Source organism: Symphalangus syndactylus, chromosome 17, assembly GCF_028878055.3.
Source record: "Symphalangus syndactylus isolate Jambi chromosome 17, NHGRI_mSymSyn1-v2.1_pri, whole genome shotgun sequence".
NCBI lineage: Eukaryota > Metazoa > Chordata > Mammalia > Primates > Hylobatidae > Symphalangus > Symphalangus syndactylus.
This window is the reverse complement of record NC_072439.2, coordinates 23,189,372-23,201,501: the sequence shown is the minus strand read 5'-3', so window position 1 is coordinate 23,201,501 and position 12,130 is coordinate 23,189,372.

Below are 12,130 nucleotides of genomic sequence, written 5' to 3'. Positions count from 1 at the left end.
ATGTGACCTGCACGTACACATCCAGATGGCTGGTTCCTGCCTTAACTGATAACATTCCACCACAAAAGAAGTGAAAATGGCCTGTTCCTGCCTTAACTGATGACATTGTCTTGTGAAATTCCTTCTCCTGGCTCATCCTGGCTCAAAAGCTCCCCCACTGAGCACCTTGTGACCCCCACTCCTGCCCGCCAGAGAACCCCCCTTTTTCCTTTACCTACCCAAATCCTATAAAACGGCCCCACCCCATCTCCCTTCGTTGACTCTCTTTTTGGACTCAGCCCACCTGCATCCAGGTGAAATAAACAGCTTTATTGCTCACAAAAAGCCTGTTTGGTGGTCTCTTCACATGGACGCGCATGAAATTTGGTGCCATGACTCGGATCGGGGGACCTCCCTTGGGAGTTCAATCCCCCATCCCCCTGCTCTTTGCTCCATGGAAAGATCCACTTACGACCTCAGGTCCTCAGACCCACCAGCCCAAGGAACATCTCACCAGTTTTAAATCAGGTAAGCGGCTTCTTCTTACTCTCTTCTCCAACCTCACTATCCCTCAACCACGTTCTCCTTTCCACTCTTCAATCTCTCCCTTCTCTTAATTTCAATTCCTTTCATTTTCTGATAGAGACAAAGGAGACACATTTTATCCATGGACCCAAAACTCCGGCGCCAGTCATGGACTGGGAAGGCAGCCTTCCCTTGGTGTTTAATCATTGCAGGGACGCCTCTCTGATTATTCACCCACGTTTCAGAGGTGTCAGACAATGCAGGGACGCCTGCCTTGGTCCTTCACCCTTAGGGGCAAGTCCCACTTTTCTAGGGGAGAGGCAAGTACCCCAACCCCTTCTGTGTCTCTACCCCTTCTCCACCTTTCTAAGGGGCAAGAAACCCCCAACCCCTTCTCCTTAACCCTTAGCGGCAAGTCCCGCTTTTCTGGGGGAGGGACAAGTACCTACCCCAACCTCTTATCTCCGCACCCCAACCTCATATCTCTGCGCCCTGATCCCTTATTTCTGTGCCCCGACCTCTTATCTCTGCACCCTGATCCCTTATTTCTGCACCCCAACCTCTTATCTCTGCGCCCCGACCCCTTTCCCGCTTTTCTGGAAGGTAAGAACCCCTGAACCGCTTCCCCTCCGTGTCTCTACTCTCCCTTTAAACTTGCCTCCTTCACTATGGGCAAGCTTCCACCCTGCATTCCTCCTTCTTCTCCCTTAGCCTGTGCTCTTAAGAACATAAAACCTCCTCAACTCTCGCCTGACCTAAAACCTAAATGCCTTGTTTTCTCCTGCAATGCCGCTTGACCCCAGTACAAACTCGACAGTGGTTCTAAATGGCCAGAAAACAGCACTTCCATTTTTTCCATCCTACAAGATCTAAATAATTCTTGTCGTAAAATGGGCAAATGGTCTGAGGTGCCTGACATCCAGTCACTCTTTTACACGAGTCCCTCCCAAGTCTCTGTTCCCAATGCAACTCGTCCCAAATCTTCCTTCTTTCCCTCCCTCCTGTCCCCTCAGTCCCAACCACAAGTGTCGCTGAGTCTTTCTAATCTTCCTTTTCTACAGACCTATCTGACCTCTCCCCTCCTCGCCAGGCCGAGCTAGGTCCCAATTCTTCCTCAGCCTCCACTCCTCCACCCTATAGTCCTTTTATCACCTCCCCTCCTCACACCGGGTCCAGCTTACAGTTTTGTTCCTCGACTAGCCCTCCCCCACCTGCCCAGCAATTTCGTCTTTAAAAGGTGGCTGGAGCTAAAGGCATAGTCAAAGTTAATGCTTCTTTTTCTTTATCCAACCTCTCCCAAATCAGTTAGCGTTTAGGCTCTTTTTCATCAAATATGAAAAACCCAGCCCAGTTCATGGCTTGTTTGGCAGCAACCCTGAGACGCTTTACAGCCCTAGACCCTAAAAGGTCAAAAGGCCTTCTTGTTCTCAATATACATTTTATTACCCAATCTGCTCCCGACTTTAAATAAAGCTCCCAGCACTTTGGGAGGCCGAGGCGGGCGGATCACGAGGTCAGGAGATCGAGACCACGGTGAAACCCCGTCTCTACTAAAAAATACAAAAAATTAGCCGGGCGCGGTGGCGGGCGCCTGTAGTCCCAGCTACTCGGAGAGGCTGAGGCAGGAGAATGGCGTGAACCCGGGAGGCGGAGCTTGCAGTGAGCCGAGATTGCGCCACTGCACTCCAGCCCGGGCGACAGAGCGAGACTCTGTCTCAAAAAAAAAAAAAAACAAAAAAAACAAAAAAAACAAAAAAAACAAATAAATAAAGCTCCAAAAATTAAATTCTGGCCCTCGAACCCCACAACAGGACTTAATTAGCCTTGCCTTCAAGGTGTAAAATAATAGAAAAAACTTGCAATTCCTCACCTCCACTGTGAGACAAACCCCAGCCACATCTCCAGCACACAAGAACTTCCAAACGCCTGAACCACAGCAGCCAGGCATTCCTCCAGAACCTCCTCCCCCAGGAGCCTGCTACAAGTGCCAGCAATCTGGCCACCGGGCCAAGGAATGCCCACAGCCCAGGATTCCTCCTAAGCCGTGTCCCATCTGTGCAGGACCCCACTGGAAATCAGACTGTTCAACTCACCTGGCAGCCACTCCCAGAGCCCCTGGAACTCTGGCCCAAGGCTGACTGACTCCTTCCCAGATCTTCTTGGCTTAGCGGCTGAAGACTGACACTGCCCGATCGCCTTGGAAGCCCCCTAAACCAGCAGGGACGCCAAGCTTCAGGTAACTCTCACAGTGGAAAGTAAGTCCGTCCACTTCTTAATCAATATGGAAGCTACCCAGTCCACATTACCTTCTTTTCAAGGGCCTGTTTCCCTTGCCTCCATAACTGTTGTAAGTATTGACGGCCAGGCTTCTAAACCTCTTAAAACTCCCCAACTCGGCCGGGCGCGGTGGCTCACACTTGTAATCCCAGCACTTTGGGAGGCCGAGGCGGGCGGATCACGAGGTCAGGAGATCGAGACCACAGTGAAACCCCGTCTCTACTAAAAATACAAAAAATTAGCCGGGCGTGGTGGCGGGCGCCTGTAGTCCCAGCTACTCGGAGAGGCTGAGGCAGGAGAATGGCGTGAACCCGGGAGGCGGAGCTTGCAGTGAGCCGAGATTGCGCCACTGCACTCCAGCCTGGGCGACAGAGCGAGACTCCGTCTCAAAAAAAAAAAAAAAAAAAAAAAAAAAAAAAAACTCCCCAACTCTGGTGCCAACTTAGACAATACTCTTTTAAGCACTCCTTTTTAGTTATCCCCACCTGCCCAGTTCCCTTATTAAGCCGAGATACTTTATCTGCTTCCCTGACTATTCCTAGGCTACAGCCACACCTCATTGCCACCTTTTCCCCCAGTTCAAAGCCTCCTTCACATCCTCCCCTTGTATCTCCCCACCTTAACCCACAAGTATAAGATACCTCTACTCCCTCCTTAGCGACCTATCATGCACCCCTTACCATCCTATTAAAACCTGATCATGCTTACCTCGCTCAATGCCAATATCCCATCCCACAGCACGCTTTAAAAAGATTAAAGCTGGCCGGGCATGGTGGCTCACGCCTGTACTCCTAGCACTTTGGGAGGCCGAGGCGGGTGGATCACCTGAGGTCAGGAGTTCGAGACCAGCCTGACCAACATGGAGAAACCCCATCTCTACTAAAAATACACAAAAATTAGCCAGACGTGGAGGCGCATGCCTGTAATCCCAGTTACTCGGGAGCCTGAGGCAGGAGAATCGCTTGAACCTAGGAGGCGGAGGTTGTGGTGAGCTGAGATCGCGCCATTGCACTCCAGCCTGGGCGACAAGAGGGAAAACTCCGTCTCAAAAAAAAAAAAAAAAATTAAAGCCTGTTATCACTCATCTGTTACAGCACGGCCTTTTAAAGCCTATAAACTCTCCTTACCATTCCCCCATTTTACCTGTCCTAAAACCAGACAAGGCTTACAGGTTAGTTCAGGATCTGCACCTTATCAACCAAATTGTTTTGCCTATCCACCCCATGGTGCCAAACCCATATACTCATATCCTCAGTACCTCCCACTACAACCCATTATTCTGTTCTAGATCTCAAACATGCTTTCTTTACTATTCCTTTGCACACTTCATCCCAGCCTCTCTTTGCTTTCACTTAGACTGACCCTGACACCCATCAGGCTCAGCAAATTACCTGGGCTGTACTGCCGCGAGGCTTCACAGATAGCCCCCATTACTTCAGTCAAGCCCAAATTTCATCCTCATCTGTTACCTATCTTGGCATGATTCTCATAAAAACACACGTGCTCTCCCTGCTGATTGTGTCTGATTAATCTCCGAAACCCCAATCCCTTACAAAACAACAACTCCTTTCCTTCCTAGGCATGGTTAGTGCAGTCAGAATTCTTACACAAGAGCCGGGCGCGGTGGCTCAAGCCTGTAATCCCAGCACTTTGGGAGGCCGAGGCGGGCGGATCACGAGGTCAGGAGATCGAGACCATCCTGGCTAACACGGTGAAACCCTGTCTCTACTAAAAATACAAAAAATTAGCCGGGCGTGTTGGCGAGCGCCTGTAGTCCCAACTCCTCGGGAGGCTGAGGCAGGAGAATGGCCTGAACCCGGGAGGTGGAGCTTGCAGTGAGCTGAGATCGCGCTACTGCACTCCAGCCTGGGTGACACAGCAAGACTCCGTCTCAAAAAAAAAAAAAAAAAAAAAAAAAAAAAAAAAAATTCTTACACAAGAGCCAGGACCGCACCCTGTAGACTTTCTGTCCAAACAACTTTCTGACCTTACTGTTTTAGCCTAGCCCTCATGTCTGCGTGCAGTGGCTGCCGCTGCTTTAATAATTTTAGAGGCCCTAAAAATCACAAACTATGCTCAACTCACTCTCTACATTTCTCATAACTTCCAAAATCTATTTTCTTCCTCATTTCTGACCCATATACTTTCTGCTCCCCGGCTCCTTCAGCTGTACTCACTCTTTGTTAAGTCCCACAATTACCATTGTTCCTGGCCCAGACTTCAATCTGGCCTCCCACATTATTCCTGATACCACACCTGACCCCCATGACTGTATCTCTCTGATCCACCTGACATTCACCACATTTCCCCATATTTCCTTCTTTCCTGTTCCTCACCCTGATCATGCTTGATTTATTGATGGCAGTTCCACCAGGCCTAATTGCCACACACCAGCAAAGGCAGGCTATGCTATAGTACAAGCCACTAGCCTGCCTCTTAGAACCTCTCATTTTCTTTCCATCGTGGAAATCTATCCTCAAGGAAATAACTTCTTGGTGTTCCATCTGCTATTCTACTACTCCTCAGGGATTATTCAGGCCCCCTCCCTTCCCTACACATCAACTCGAGGATTTGCGCCGCCCCCCCCCCCCCACCCCAGGACTGGCAAATTAGCTTTACTCAACATGCCCCGAGTCAGATAACTAAAATACCTCTTAGTCTAGGTAGACACTTTCACTGGATAGGTACAGGCCTTTCCTACAGGGTCTGAGAAGGCCACTGCAGTCATTTCTTCCCTTCTGCCAGACATAATTCCTCAGTTTAGCCTTCCCACCTCTACACAGTCTGATAACAGACCAGCCTTTATTAGTTAAATCAGACAAGCAGTTTTTCAGGCTCTTAGTATTCAGTGAAACCTTTATATCCCTTACGTCCTCCGTCTTCAGGAAAAGTAGAACGGACTAAAGGTCTTTTAAAAACACACCTCACCAAGCTCAGCCACCAACTTAAAAAGGACTGGACAATACTTTTACCACTTTCCCTTCTCAAAAGTCAGACCTGTCCTCAGAATGCTACAAGATACAGCCCATTTAAGCTCCTGTATAGATGCTCCTTTTTATTAGGTCCCAGTCTCACTCCAGACACCAGACCAACTTAGACTGTGCCCCCAAAAAACTTGTCATCCCTACTATTTTCTGTCTAGTCATACTCCTATTCACCGTTCTCAACTACTCATAAATGCCCTGCTCTTGTTTACTCTGCTGGTGTACACTGTTTCTCCAAGCCATCACAGCTGATATCTCCTGGTGCTATCCCCAAACTGCCATCCTTAACTCTTGAAGTAAATAAATAATCTTTGCGGACAGGACGATGCTGAATCTCCTTAGGCACTCTCTAATCAGATGTCCTGAGTCCCAATTCTTAGACCTTTTATACCTGTTTTTCTCCTTCTCTTATTCCACCTAGTTTTTCAATTCATACCAAACCGTATCCAGGCCATCACCAATAATTCTAAATGACAAATATTCCTTCTAACAACCCCACAATATCACCCCTTACCACAAAATCTTCCTTCAGCTTAATCTCTCCCACTCTAAGTTCCCACGCTGCCCCTAATCCCCCTCGAAGCAGCCCTGAGAAGCATCGCCCATTATCTCTCCATAACATCCCCCAAAATTTTCACCGTCCCAACACTTTACCACTATTTCATTTTATTTTTCTTATTAATGTAAGAAGACAGAAATGTCAGGCCTCTGAGCCCAAGCTAAGCCATCATATCCCCTGTGACCTGCACGTACACATCCAGATGGCAGGTTCCTGACTTAACTGATGACATTCCACCACAAAAGAAGTGAAAATGTCCTGTTCCTGCCTTAACTGATGACATTGTCTTGTGAAATTCCTTCTCCTGGCTAAAAAGCTCCCCCAACTGAGCACCTTGTGACCCCCACTCCCGCCCGCCAAAGAACAACCCCCCTTTTACTTACTCAAATCCTATAAAACGGCCCCACTCCATCTCCCTTCGCTCTCTTTTTGGACTCAGCCCACCTGCACCCAGGTGAAATAAACAGCTTTATTGCTCACACAAAGCCTGTTTGGTGGTCTCTTCACAGGGACGCGCACGAAAACACCCATCAGGCTAAGCAAATCACCTGGGCTGTACTGCCACAAAGCTTCACAGACAGCCCCTATTACTTCAATCAAGCCCAAATTTCTTCCTCATCTGTTACCTATCTCAGCATAATTCTTGCAAAAACACATGTGCTCTCCCCCTGCTGATCGTGTCCGACTAATCTCCCAAACCCCAATCCCTTCTACAAAACAACAACTCCTTTCCTTCCTGGGCATGGTTAGATACTTTCGCCTTTAGATACCTCGTTTTGCCATCCTAACAAAACCATTATATAAAGTCACAAAAAGAAACCTAGCTGACCCCATAGATCCTAAATCCTTTCCCCACTCCTCTTTCCGTTCCTTGAAGACAGCTTTAGAGACTGCCCCCACCCTAGCTCATCCCACCCCTTTTCATTACACACAGCCGAAGTGCAGGGCTGTGCAGTCAGAATACTTACACAAGGACCGGGATTGCGTCCTGTAGCGTTTGTCCAAACAACTTGACCTTACTGTTTTAGCCTAGCCCTCATGTCTGCGTGCAGCAGCTGCCGCTGCTTTAATACTTTTAGAGGCCCTAAAAATCACAAACTATGCTCAACTCACTCTCTACATTTCTCATAACTTCCAAAATCTATTTTCTTCCTTATATCTGATGCATACACTTTCTGCTCCCCGGCTCCTTCAGCTGTACTCACTTTTTGTTAAGTCTCACAATTACCATTGTTCCTGGCCCGGACTTCAATCTGGCCTCCCACATTATTCCTGATACCACACCTGACCCCCATGACTGTATCTCTCTGATCCACCTGACATTCACCCCATTTCCCCATATTTCCTTCTTTCCTGTTCCTCACCCTGATCAGGCTTGATTTATTGATGGCAGTTCCACCAGGCCTAATTGCCACTCACCAGCAAAGGCAGGCTATGCTATAGTACAAGCTACTAGCCCGCCTCTTAGAACCTCTCATTTTCTTTCCATCGTGGAAATCTATCCTCAAGGAAATAATTTCTTGGTGTTCCATCTGCTATTCTACTACTCCTCAGGGATTATTCAGGACCCCTCCCTTCCCTACACATCAACTCGAGGATTTGCCCCCGCCGCCCCAGGACTGGCAAATTACCTTTACTCAACATGCCCCGAGTCAGATAACTAAAATACCTCTTAGTCTAGGTAGACACTTTCACTGGATAGGTACAGGCCTTTCCTACAGGGTCTGAGAAGGCCACTGCAGTCATTTCTTCCCTTCTGTCAGACATAATTCCTCAGTTTAGCCTTCCCACCTCTACACAGTCTGATAACAGACCAGCCTTTATTAGTCAAATCAGACAAGCAGTTTTTCAGGCTCTTAGTATTCAGTGAAACCTTTATATCCCTTACGGTCCTCCGTCTTCAGGAAAAGTAGAACGGACTAAAAGTCTTTTAAAAACACACCTCACCAAGCTCAGCCACTAACTTAAAAAGGACTGGACAATACTTTTACCACTTTCCCTTCTCAAAAGTCAGACCTGTCCTCAGAATGCTACAAGATACAGCCCATTTAAGCTCCTGTATAGATGCTCCTTTTTATTAGGCCCCAGTCTCACTCCAGACACCAGACCAACTTAGACTGTGCCCCAAAAAAACTTGTCATCCCTACTATTTTCTGTCTAGTCATACTTCTATTCACCGTTCTCAACTACTCATACATGCCCTGCTCTTGTTTACACTGCCAGTTTACACTGTTTCTCCAAGCCATCACAGCTGATATCTCCTGGTGCTATCCCCAAACCGCCACTCTAAACTCTTGAAGTAAATAAATAATCTTTGCTGGCAGGACGATGCTGAATCTCCTTAGGCACTCTCTAATCAGATGTCCTGAGTCCCAATTCTTAGACCTTTTATACCTGTTTTTCTCCTTCTCTTATTCCACCTAGTTTTTCAATTCATATAAAACCGTATCCAGGCCATCACCAATAATTCTAAATGACAAATATTCCTTCTAACAACCCCACAATATCACCCCTTACCACAAAATCTTCCTTCAGCTTAATCTCTCCCACTCTAAGTTCCCACGCCGCCCCTAATCCCGCTCGAAGCAGCCCTGAGAAACACCGCCCATTATCTCTCCATAACATCCCCCAAAATTTTCGCCGTCCCAACACTTTACCACTATTTCATTTTATTTTTCTTATTAATGTAAGAAGACAGAAATGTCAGGCCTCTGAGCCCAAGCTAAGCCATCATATCCCCTGTGACCTACAAGTACACATCCAGATGGTGGGTTCCTGCCTTAACTGATGACATTGTCTTGTGAAATTCCTTCTCCTGGCTCAAAAGCTCCCCCACTGAGCACCTTGTGACCCCCACTCCTGCCCGCCAAAGAACAACCCCCCTTTTACTTACCCAAATCCTATAAAATGGCCCCACTCCATCTCCTTTCGCTGACTCTCGTTTTGGACTCAGCCCACCTGCACCCAGGTGAAATAAACAGCTTTATTGCTCACACAAAGCCTGTTTGGTGGTCTCTTCACACGGACCTGCACGAAAACACCCATCAGGCTAAGCAAATCACCTGGGCTGTACTGCCACGAAGCTTCACAGACAGCCCCCATTACTTCAATCAAGCCCAAATTTCTTCCTCATCTGTTACCTATCTCAGCATAATTATCGTAAAAACACATGTGCTCTCCCTGCTGATCGTGTCCGACTAATCTCCCAAACCCCAATCCCTTCTACAAAACAACAACTCCTTTCCTTCCTGGGCATGGAGTTAGATACTTTCGCCTTTAGATACCTCGTTTTGCCATCCTAACAAAACCATTATATAAAGTCACAAAAAGAAACCTAGCTGACCCCACAGATCCTAAATCCTTTCCCCACTCCTCTTTCCGTTCCTTGAAGACAGCTTTAGAGACTGCCCCCACCCTAGCTCATCCCACCCCTTTTCATTACACACAGCCGAAGTGCAGGGCTGTGCAGTCAGAATTCTTACACAAGGACCAGGATTGCGTCCTGTAGCGTTTGTCCAAACAACTTGACCTTACTGTTTTAGCCTAGCCCTCATGTCTGCGTGCAGCAGCTGCCGCTGCTTTAATACTTTTAGAAGCCCTAAAAATCACAAACTAGGCTGGGCGCGGTGGCTCACGCTTGTAATCCCAGCACTTTGGGAGGCCGAGGCGGGCGGATCACGAGGTCAGGAGATCGAGACCACAGTGAAACCCCGTCTCCACTAAAAAAATACAAAAAATTAGCCGGGCGTGGTGGCGGGCGCCTGTAGTCCCAGCTACTCGGAGAGGCTGAGGCAGGAGAATGGCGTGAACCCGGGAGGCGGAGCTTGCAGTGAGCCGAGATTGCGCCACTGCACTCCAGCCTGGGCGACAGAGCAAGACTCTGTCTCAAAAAAAAAAAAAAAAAAAAAAAAAAATCACAAACTATGCTCAACTCACTCTACATTTCTCATAACTTCCAAAATCTATTTTCTTCCTCGTTTCTGAGGCATACACTTTCTGCTCCCCGGCTCCTTCAGCTGTACTCACTCTTTGTTAAGTCTCACAATTACCATTGTTCCTGGCCCGGACTTCAATCCGGCCTCACACATTATTCCTGATACCACACCTGACCCCCATGACTGTATCTCTCTGATCCACCTGACATTCACCCCATTTCCCCATATTTCCTTCTTTCCTGTTCCTCACCCTGATCACGCTTGATTTATTGATGGCAGTTCCACCAGGCCTAATCGCCACACACCAGCAAAGGCAGGCTATGCTATAGTACAAGCCACTAGCCCGCCTCTTAGAACCTCTCATTTTCTTTCCATCGTGGAAATCTATCCTCAAGGAAATAACTTCTCAGTGTTCCATCTGCTATTCTACTACTCCTCAGGGATTATTCAGGCCCCCTCCCTTCCCTACACATCAACTCGAGGATTTGCCCCCACCCAGGACTGGCAAATTACCTTTACTCAACATGCCCCGAGTCAGATAACTAAAATACCTCTTAGTCTAGGTAGACACTTTCACTGGATAGGTACAGGCCTTTCCTACAGGGTCTGAGAAGGCCACCGCACTCATTTCTTCCCTTCTGTCAGACATAATTCCTCAGTTTAGCCTTCCCACCTCTACACAGTCTGATAACAGACCAGCCTTTATTAGTCAAATCAGACAAGCAGTTTTTCAGGCTCTTAGTATTCAGTGAAACCTTTATATCCCTTACGGTCCTCCATCTTCAGGAAAAGTAGAACGGACTAAAGGTCTTTTAAAAACACACCTCACCAAGCTCAGCCACCAACTTAAAAAGGACTGGACAATAATTTTACCACTTTCCCTTCTCAGAAGTCAGACCTGTCCTCAGAATGCTACAAGGTACAGCCCATTTGAGCTCCTGTATAGATGCTCCTTTTTATTAGGCCCCAGTCTCATTCCAGACACCAAACTTAGACTGTGCCCCAAAAAAACTTGTCATCCCTACTATTTTCTGTCTAGTCATACTCCTATTCACCGTTCTCAACTACTCATACATGCCCTGCTCTTGTTTACACTGCCAGTTTACACTGTTTCTCCAAGCCATCATAGCTGATATCTCCTGGTGCTATCCCCAAACTGCCACCCTTAACTCTTTTTTTTTTTTTTTTTTGAGACAGAGTCTCGCTCTGTCGCCCAGGCTGGAGTGCAGTGGCATGATCTCGGCTCACTGCAAGCTCCGCCTCCCGGGTTCACGCCATTCTCCTGCCTCAGCCTCTCCGAGTAGCTGGGACCACAGGCACCCACCACCACGCCTGGTTAATTTTTTGTGTTTTTAGTAGAGACAGGGTTTCACCGTGGTCTCGATCTCCTGACCTCATGATCCGCCCGCCTTGGCCTCCAAAAGTGCTGGGATTACAAGCGTGAGCCACCGCACCCGGCCACTCTTAACTCTTGAAGTAAATAAATAATCTTTGCTGGCAGGACTATGCTGAATCTCCTTAGGCACTCTCTAATCAGATGTCCTAGGTCCTCCCAATTCTTAGACCTTTTATACCTGTTTTTCTCCTTCTCTTATTCCATTTAGTTTTTCAATTCATACAAAACCGTATCCAGGCCATCACCAATAATTCTACACGACAAATGTTTCTTCTAACAGTCCCACAATATCACCCCTTACCACAAAATCTTCCTTCACCTTAATCTCTCCCACTCTAGGTTCCCACGCCGCCCCAATCCCGCTTGAAGCAGCCCTGAGAAACATCGCCCATTATCTCTCCATAGCACCCCCAAAAATTTTCACCATCCTAACACGTTACCACTATTTCGTTTTATTTTTCTTATTAATATAAGA